Source organism: Nuphar pumila, chromosome 13, assembly GCF_984573655.1.
Source record: "Nuphar pumila chromosome 13, dmNupPumi1.hap1.1, whole genome shotgun sequence".
In the NCBI taxonomy this organism is placed as follows: Eukaryota; Viridiplantae; Streptophyta; class Magnoliopsida; order Nymphaeales; family Nymphaeaceae; genus Nuphar; species Nuphar pumila.
Genome location: NC_143261.1, coordinates 13,336,453 through 13,345,022, shown reverse-complemented (window position 1 = coordinate 13,345,022; position 8,570 = coordinate 13,336,453). Strand labels below are relative to the sequence as shown.

At 38.1% G+C, this 8,570-nt stretch overlaps 1 long non-coding RNA gene across 1 annotated transcript; it reads left to right on the top strand.

Moving 5' to 3' along the window:
• Window positions 1-435: 435 nt before the first annotated feature.
• Window positions 436-7,622, top strand: LOC149817815 (uncharacterized). Its single transcript, XR_016427193.1, has 2 exons — window positions 436-557; window positions 7,001-7,622. It is a non-coding gene; the product is annotated as an uncharacterized LOC149817815 (long non-coding RNA).
• The last annotated feature ends 948 nt before the right edge of the window (window positions 7,623-8,570 follow it).

The following is an 8,570-nucleotide window of genomic DNA, read 5'->3' as shown; positions in this document are numbered from 1 at the left end:
CGTTTATTAAACGGGTCGGGTTCGTGTTTGCCACAGCCGACCCGTTTAATAAACGGGTCGGGTTCGGGTTGAGGTATGCTGACCCGCCAACCCGACCCGCCAACCCGACCCGATTGCCACCCCTAGGAAAAGCACACATGATTCTCACACCTGCCTTTTTCGTGAGAAAAGGCTTCCCTAGCAGGGCCTCATGTGGAAGCTTTCCCACACGAAAGGGCTTTTTCAGTGCGAAAAACATATGGCAGAGCGTGTTTTCTTTAATGACCTTGGGAAATTACAACCATTTTCCTACGAGAAAATTTGTTTCCGGTATGAAACAAACGCCCCTTAGGTGTAAAAAAAAAACAGTGAAGGATATCTTGGGGGGAAAACTCCTAGTTAACAGACTGCAAAAGAAAAACTAACGAGACTTGATTTTCAAACTCAACGTCGGGTCAGGAACTGATCTTTGTGATCACATGGGTGTGTGTGAGAAGCTAGGTCTGATTCACTATTTTCTTCCCTACTCTTTATTGGTTACCCTCTCGGAGTCTCCAAGGACGCCCATCTTCCTGGCGGTACCTCTTTTTTATCTTTCTTCTCATGTTTTGTGATACTTGTTCAGTTTTGTTTCGATGGTCGTGTTGAAGTGGGGTTTTTAGCTTCTGATTAACTGGGGAGGTTAATCGTTTTCTTTTCCTTTTCCTATCTTCTCGTGGAAATGAATGCTTTAGTTTTTTACTGCATTTTTTGGTTTGTTATTTTACGACTATCCATTCTCTCTGTGTCTTTTGTTGCACCCACTTATCCTGATAAACGGGATAAGCTTGAATTTTGTATTATGGTGGTGAATGCAAATTCATGGCAAAAATTCTGAGGTTACCCTTTTTCTGGATAAGTTCTTGTGCACCCTGAATGAATTCTTTGGTGCACCCACGTATCCAGCAAGATAAATTGGGATGTTGAATTATGAATCACGACACCAAATCCCACCTTATCCATGTTTTCTGGATAAATGGACGCACAAGACCACATTTTCTGTTGTTTCATGACGCCTTGATTGGAAGAGAAATACCCATATTTTTTATTACCACCTTATCCCGGTTTTCTGTCGTTTTCTCCGTTGTGACAAGGAAAAACTTCGGAATTTAGCAATACTTTTTATGCCCCACTTTCTCTTTCCCTTTCCTGGTGCTTGTGGTGCACTGTTTTGATGATTGAACAAGACAAGAGTAAGCCAAGTTCCAGAGTATGATATATTAGGCCATTCTACAAGCCTTATCTCAAAATTTTCACCTACATTCATTTATGGATATGTATTTTATTACATTTTTTTTGTTTGCTTAGGCAACAAAGATGTAGAAATGATGAGACTGAAGAACTTCTGTAATGCGGTTTAGACTGTTGCCTTAGTTCTATGCTATATCCTATAGGGATCGGTGGATTGTTTTTGTGGAGAAGCTCTGCCAGTGTTGAGGCACATCATCATCCAAGTAGAATGTTTAATTGTTGTGGGATTGTCTGGGCTTTTTTCAAAACTTGATATCATGCTGCTTGGCTTGATTATCTTGCACAATATTTACTTCTAAGAACATAGCACTATGTTTTGAACACTTCATTCTTTGGCGTGGTTGGATTTCTTTTGGTTGTATATGTTTGTTTAATAAGAATAACAATCTTATGGAACTGAACATGTAGCGAAGTTCGTCAAGTTCAAACAATATTCACTTTCCTTAAACCCTCTTCTCGTGTGGTTATTGTTGTTATTGTTCTCTTGATCTGTAACAAATCTCTGTGATATGTTGAACTTATTGTGATTTGTCATGAAAATTCACAAAAAATTTGCTTCACGGTAAATCATGATCAATTCACAATTTCTTTTATTTTGAATGTCATGAAGTTTGCATGCTTTTGTTTCCTTCCTACATTTTTTATACTTTATATTTTGATCTAATTTCTTTCATGTTTGACCTTTGGCCAAGATTTTCCTGATATTTTCCAAAAGCTTTTTCGTTTAATATCATGATATTCTCTATACCAAGGAAATCCGAAGAATGATATCCATGACACTCAACAAACCTTGAGGTTAAAAAATGATGATAACTGCTAACAAATCTGTACTTTTCAGAAAAATGGTTCTACTGTACTCACCATGGTCAGTAGATCTATGAATCAGACACATTCTCATGCATAACCCGAGTATAGTAGTGTAGCACCATTTGAACTATGATGGTTTTCATTATTTGGATCCCAGTAGGTGAGACCCCAGTACCCCACAATATATTGCAAAACATCGTAGAAACTAAATATAATGAATTTCATTGCAAGAACTATTGTCTCCTTGATTCTTGTTTCATCAACTAGCAAGCATGTTCCTTCTCAGCATCATCTAGATTAGCTCAATTGGTTTGTAGGTTGTCTAAAGAAGGTCAAATTTCCAGAGACCTTGTTTCCTTGCAATCACTCATCCAAAATTATATATATGCATTGTTTAGGTTGCTGAGGGAAAAAAATCATATTCTTCTTTGATGTTTCCACAGAAATGGTAATGCAGTGCAGTTAATTAATTATGTGTGCATATTTTCAGCTTCTACAAAAGTGAACGTCTTTGCCTCAATACATGGAATAGTTAAATTGCAGGATTATTCATCTCTCTCTATACACACACACACACACACATGGGGGGGGGGGGGGGGAATGTGCTCTTTGGGGCCCTTGGTAGGCCATTTCAAAAATCACAGTTGCAGGTGGTTTTTGCTTGATCTGAGCTGGTGGACATGTTTATCATTGTTTATATTACCAACAAAAACATGTTTTGGATCAAATTGATTTAATGAAAATACTTGAATATTTTATCAACGATGTTTAGTGTGGCATCCGCCATTGATCCTTTATCTCTCTAGGTAACACATCTGAGTGTGAAAAATACCTAATCGGATACATGTTTTCTACTGAGTAAAACTGTGATAAATGCATGTAGTATGTAACGCCAAGTGGCTCTCGATTTTGGGGGGGAGGTGTCGGCCTTAGCTGAATGCAAAGGAAATATCATTTATACTGATGCGGAAAAGATCACTTTCTGTACATGCTCAGATCAAGCAAAAGATTCCTGCAACTATGATTTGTGAAGGATCCTAAGGAGGGACCTAATGAAAAGGGTCCTAACGAACGCATTCTGTGTGTGTGTGTGTGGGGGGGGGGGGGGGGTACATGAATGTGCATGTGTTGTCCATTGTGCCTGACATACCTGGATGCTGCACACAGCTTTCCAAAAGTGTAAGCCTGTGAAAAGTTGCCTGTAATGGAGATGATGATAATAGTGTTATTGTTAATTATCATTGTCATTGTTGCTGCTTTATTTTTCATTGCGACTCATTCATAATCAGCTTTACACATTCTACATAATCAAACATTGAAATTCTGAGATGCTTATCAGACTGTCAACTTTCTTACCCAGCATGATTCCAAAAGCTTGATCTCATTCCCACACCCTTACTAGACCCCCTGCACTATTTTCTGTTTAATATCTCAAACAAGTTTAAACCGAGAATTCCCCATGTATCATATGGGGAAAGTGGCTTTGGAATGAATGAAGGAGCTACCCTTGGTATTTGTCTTCGAAACTTTTGTACATGACAGAGACATGAGCAAGAACACCTGGCAAAATGATTGTTCAAGTTTTTCCAAGCTTGAAACAGGACTATGAGTGATAACTATATCCTTACAATGCTTAAGGGTGGCCTGGTATGACAACAACTTGCTGGAATTCTGGAGTAACTTATGGGAACTCCATGTGATTGCACTGGATAATACTAAGAACAGCTGAACCTGTTCCATAAAGTCTCATCCTGGAAAGTTGGTATTGTTCTTCCTGGGAGGGCCACTCATTTAAAGTCTAGTAGCATGATTTCTCCTTGTCATCAAATGCAATTGGACAAAAGCTTGAAGCTTGAAACTAAGACTCTACTTGGAAAGTAGACAGCATGGTAGAAGTGCAGCTAACAGACCAGAATTAGTTAAGATAAAAGAGCTGGATTCTTGTGCTCTCCCAGACGAAAGTACACCATACTAGATATGCAGACTCAATCCTTTTGTCAATCTCTAGATTCTGTCCGCATTTTCCCAACCTGGTTTTCTTTGCAAATAGGGCACGTTCGAGATTTACCCTCTGTGGAGTTGGACTTTTTGGGTCCATTTCTGACTTCCGATGGGCCGTGGTGGCCACAATGCTGGTGTTGTGGAATAATGTTGTCAATCCTTCCAAACCTGATTCTTCATCTGTTTGTTCTTTCAGAAAGTAATGTTTCTCGTGCGAAAAAGCAAGGAGGTTCTGACCGCTTTCTGGGTGTTGTTTTACCCTTTCCTTTATCAAATCCCAGATTCCCAATCCTTTTCCAGAGTTAGTCTTTGCGAGATAAGAAAATAGATTCCTTGGTTATCTTTTCCCAGTCCTTGGAAGGGTAGATATCCTATTTTTAGGATCATGGGCCATCTTTTTGTGAACTTAGCGAACTCAGGATATTCTTTGCATGATCTAAATTGTGAATCATCAATTTTTTTTGAAGGCTTGAATTATTCTGTCTCAAAGAAAGTACATTTATGATCTCTTGGTTAAAACTAGGATGCAAAATGCAAAACCTCTCACTACACCTGCTGCAACAAGTTTTCAGTTATCAAGGTTTAAAGGAAAGCTCCTAGATGATCTGTCAAAATATTGAACTGTTGTAGGTGCATTACAATATGGAACATTCTCAAGGCTTGATATCTCATAGTCTGTCAATAAAGCCTGCCAGTTCATGCACCAACACACAGACGTGTATTGGGCTCATGTCAAAAGAATTTCAATGTACCTCAAGGGTACCATAAATATGGGACTTCATATGACGTGTTCATAAGTCCCTTAAACTTGAAGCTTACACAGATGTCGAGTGGGCAGGGTGCCCAGATGAAAGAAGATCCACCAATAGCTATCTTACGTTTATGGGATCTAATCTATTGTCCTAGAGCTTGACCAAACAACACTTAGTTGCAAAATCTAGCAGAAAAGTTGAATATAAAAGCCTTTTTCCAGAGGAGCTTCATAACTTCTACTGCTGAAACAACTTCTCAAGGAAATTGGAATTGATTCTCATAGTCTTCCTACCCTGTGCTGAGACAATTTGGGCGCAACCTACTTGGCAACCAATCTCAAGTTCCATGCTAGAACAAAACACGTGGAAATCAATTTCCACTTCATTCGGGAAAAGGTGGCCAGGCAAAAAATTGAGATTAAATCTATCGCTTCACAAAATTAGTTAGCAGATACATTGATCAAACCTCTTGCAGGCTCACAGTTCAGTTTCCTAAGCGACAAGCTCAGTCTCAATAAAATTGGCTTGAGTGGCTGTGTTGAAGGTGAAGGACTCTATCCAATAGCCACGTCTAACTCAGAGGCCTTGTGTGACAGATAAATCCAAAGAATTCCAAAGTGAATTCAAGGAGGAGAAAAACATGGAGTCCCACTGTATTCAGATTTCTTGTAATTAAGGGAGTCCCAACCAATGTAGGAAGTTGAAATCGGTTGGAGACCCATCATCATGTAATTTCCCATATTGTTATAAATAGAAGCTCCTCTCTCGTAAAGGAGCATGAGAGGGAGAGGAGTCAAAATCTTGGTCATGGACGTAGGCTGCCATTCAGCCGAACCACGTTAACCCTGTCTCATGTGAGTGTGATTATTATTGTGCATGCACGTATTGCTATACAGACCCGTGATACCTTCACATAGATTACATCTGGTGCATCAGAAATGCAAAAGAAATTGAAAAAATGAAAATTTAAAGTTTTCAATAGAGGGGGTTTGGAACCCATTAGAATAGTGAACATTACCTCACTTTGAAGAACTCCATTTCAAGAAGAATAAAGATACAGCAAACTCCCCAAGTACTGAAAAGGAAGAAGAGTCTCTGTAGGCACCGGGATAGTGGGTGCATAACAGTATAGAATGTTGATGCTGAATTTTGCCTACACGTAGGGCTGAGCCAAGCAAACTAAGAGGTTTAAGCTTGGCTGATTTCCGTGGCCAGTAGAACCAAGATCGAGTTCATGACGAGCTCAAGCTAAATGAGCAGAGTTCAAGGTAGCTAGTTTACCAAAAAGAATTGTTTAAAAGCAGAGTTCGGGATCAAGCTGTGTTACAGAAAGTTTTAAGGTTCTGGTGGGACAGATACAGAAGTTTCTTGGATTTTTGTACTTTTATGGATTATGGGATTTAAGAAGGAACAAAGTGCTGTGCAAATGAAAATGATTGATGATATGAATATGATCTAAACTAAGGAGGGCTAATAGGATAAGACTTCTGTTTCCAGTGAAGTTTCTTGGTAGAAAGAGAACTGATTGAAAGATCTATTGCTGCTCCGGTATGTTTAACCTCTACTGTGAAAAGCGAACCAAGATTGAAAAAAGTTATAGTTGTGAGTATAGGCAAGTGGGATACAACTTTAACAATACTTTGTAGTTTCTCTTACTAGCAGAATTCCTACTCGCCTCAATGTAATCCTCAGGATAAACGTGAATAGTTTGAATATTTTCTCGTTTTAATGGGATACTTCATTTATTAAACTATTTCATTTGTGGACATTGTCACAGATTTATTGAAGTTTTTGTTTTTGTAACTTAATATAAAACACTTTATTTTCATCTTTTTTGATGAATTCTCAAAATAGGCATGCTTTTTTTCTTTTGATATTTTTTCTTAAGCAACAGATTCAATCTCATTGTGACTGCCATACAGTCCGCATGCATAGATGTACATTTGTATGTGCAGACATCCCATTTGATAACATAAAAAAAAACTATTGATTGATTCTATTCTTTCAAAATCTTGGATCTTACTAGTTGGAATAAGATCATTCAGCATATATAGTTAATGTTTTTTTTGAGAGAAAGCATATATAGTTAATTGTTTTTAGTTGAATAATCTTAAAGGGTCTTCTAAGTGCTTAGAGGTTAACTATAAATGGTTGGAACAATGCTTATGCAGGACATAGATGGAGATTCAGAATGATGCTTCCTGTCCTAAAGTCCAAGTTAAGTTGTGCCTCGGCTCAGATTCATTTCATGTCAATATTGCTAATGGATTACTCTCTACACAGCTTACTGCTATGAAAGAAAAGAGCATGACTATACTGACAGATTATATCACCAAACATAACGCACCGAATGATGTCCCGGATGAGGTGTTAGAAGGCACCTCTGAGGATGAGGGCAACGAAGCTGGCAAGCCTCCTGAAAGACCTAGGAAACGAAAATAACTTTTCATTCTTCAGTCAGTGAAAGGTAAATATAGGAAATGATTGCCATAGACGCAATTTAGCACCATGAAGGGCTTTGTTTTCCCATTTGCAAATTGTCAGGAAAAAGGTTAGAATCATTTGTCAATTGAAAACTGACCTTTCTCTTGCGTCTTTCTCTTCCAGCTGTACTGGCCCATTACTGTTTAACAATCCAGAAAAACCTTGCCATCGTGATGCATGCTTTCTGATATATTATCCAAATTCTCCAGCTTTTCTTTAAATATTTGTGGATGTCTGAGTGGCATGAAGTGAAACACATTATTTACTCAATTAAAATAATACGCATCTTGTTGCATGTTGGTTAAATTTTATCTTTGGTACATCATTTGCCAAATGTGGTGATCACCAACCTGTTGGAAGTGCGTTAGGAAAGCTTAAATAAGCTTTTTGCCGAATTTTCTCCCATGAAAATTGGTCAGTCTTTTGCATGCTCATGTTCAGTTTGTGATCTTGAAGCTGAGTTCTGAGCCTGCAAATAAAAGTAGAGCTGCTATATGGTACCAAATTTGTAGTAGTTAAGTTCCTTTGCTGGTTATGGAGGATAGTACGAATTTGTGCCCTGGATGCATGCTCTAATGTGAACTATCACATGAATTGGATCACCGCGTAGACAAAGACCGTATGCATAATTAGTTGCTGGTTTTAGTTTCATAACGACACTTGTATAATTTGGGTGTACGATGCTTCTCTTGTTGGTAAGAAAGGAAAAAAAACAAATGTGAATCTGGGGTTAAGTTTAAATACAAGTTATCACAGGATTGAGTTAGTCCTACAATCAATGCATAAAGTAGGTTTCCCCTTCCAAGTCGTGTTGCTTATATTTAATCCAATAATCGTATTACCAAGTTTTGACTACTTAAATTTCTGCAATGCTTTTGCTGAGGAATGATACGTGTTTGAGAAAACGCAGCAACGATTTTAGATTATTAGTGTTGACAAAATATGCATCTGATACCAACAAAGGGGGCTCTGCTTGTCTGGTAGGAGCAGCTAGTGCACGTCATCTTGTGTTGGGACGTTGCAGGTTCAAAACCGAATGCTATAATTACAAAACTGGTAGGCCAGCTTGCTATATATATATATATATATATATATATATATATATATATATGACTGTTTAACACGCACACATACTTGGTCACATCCAGAAACAACCCATCCCATGAAAACAATGACGCCATATCTAAGAACAACATTTAGTCATTCAATCAAGTACAAATCCACAAATCAAATTTCTGAAACTTCTCAAAAGTGGAT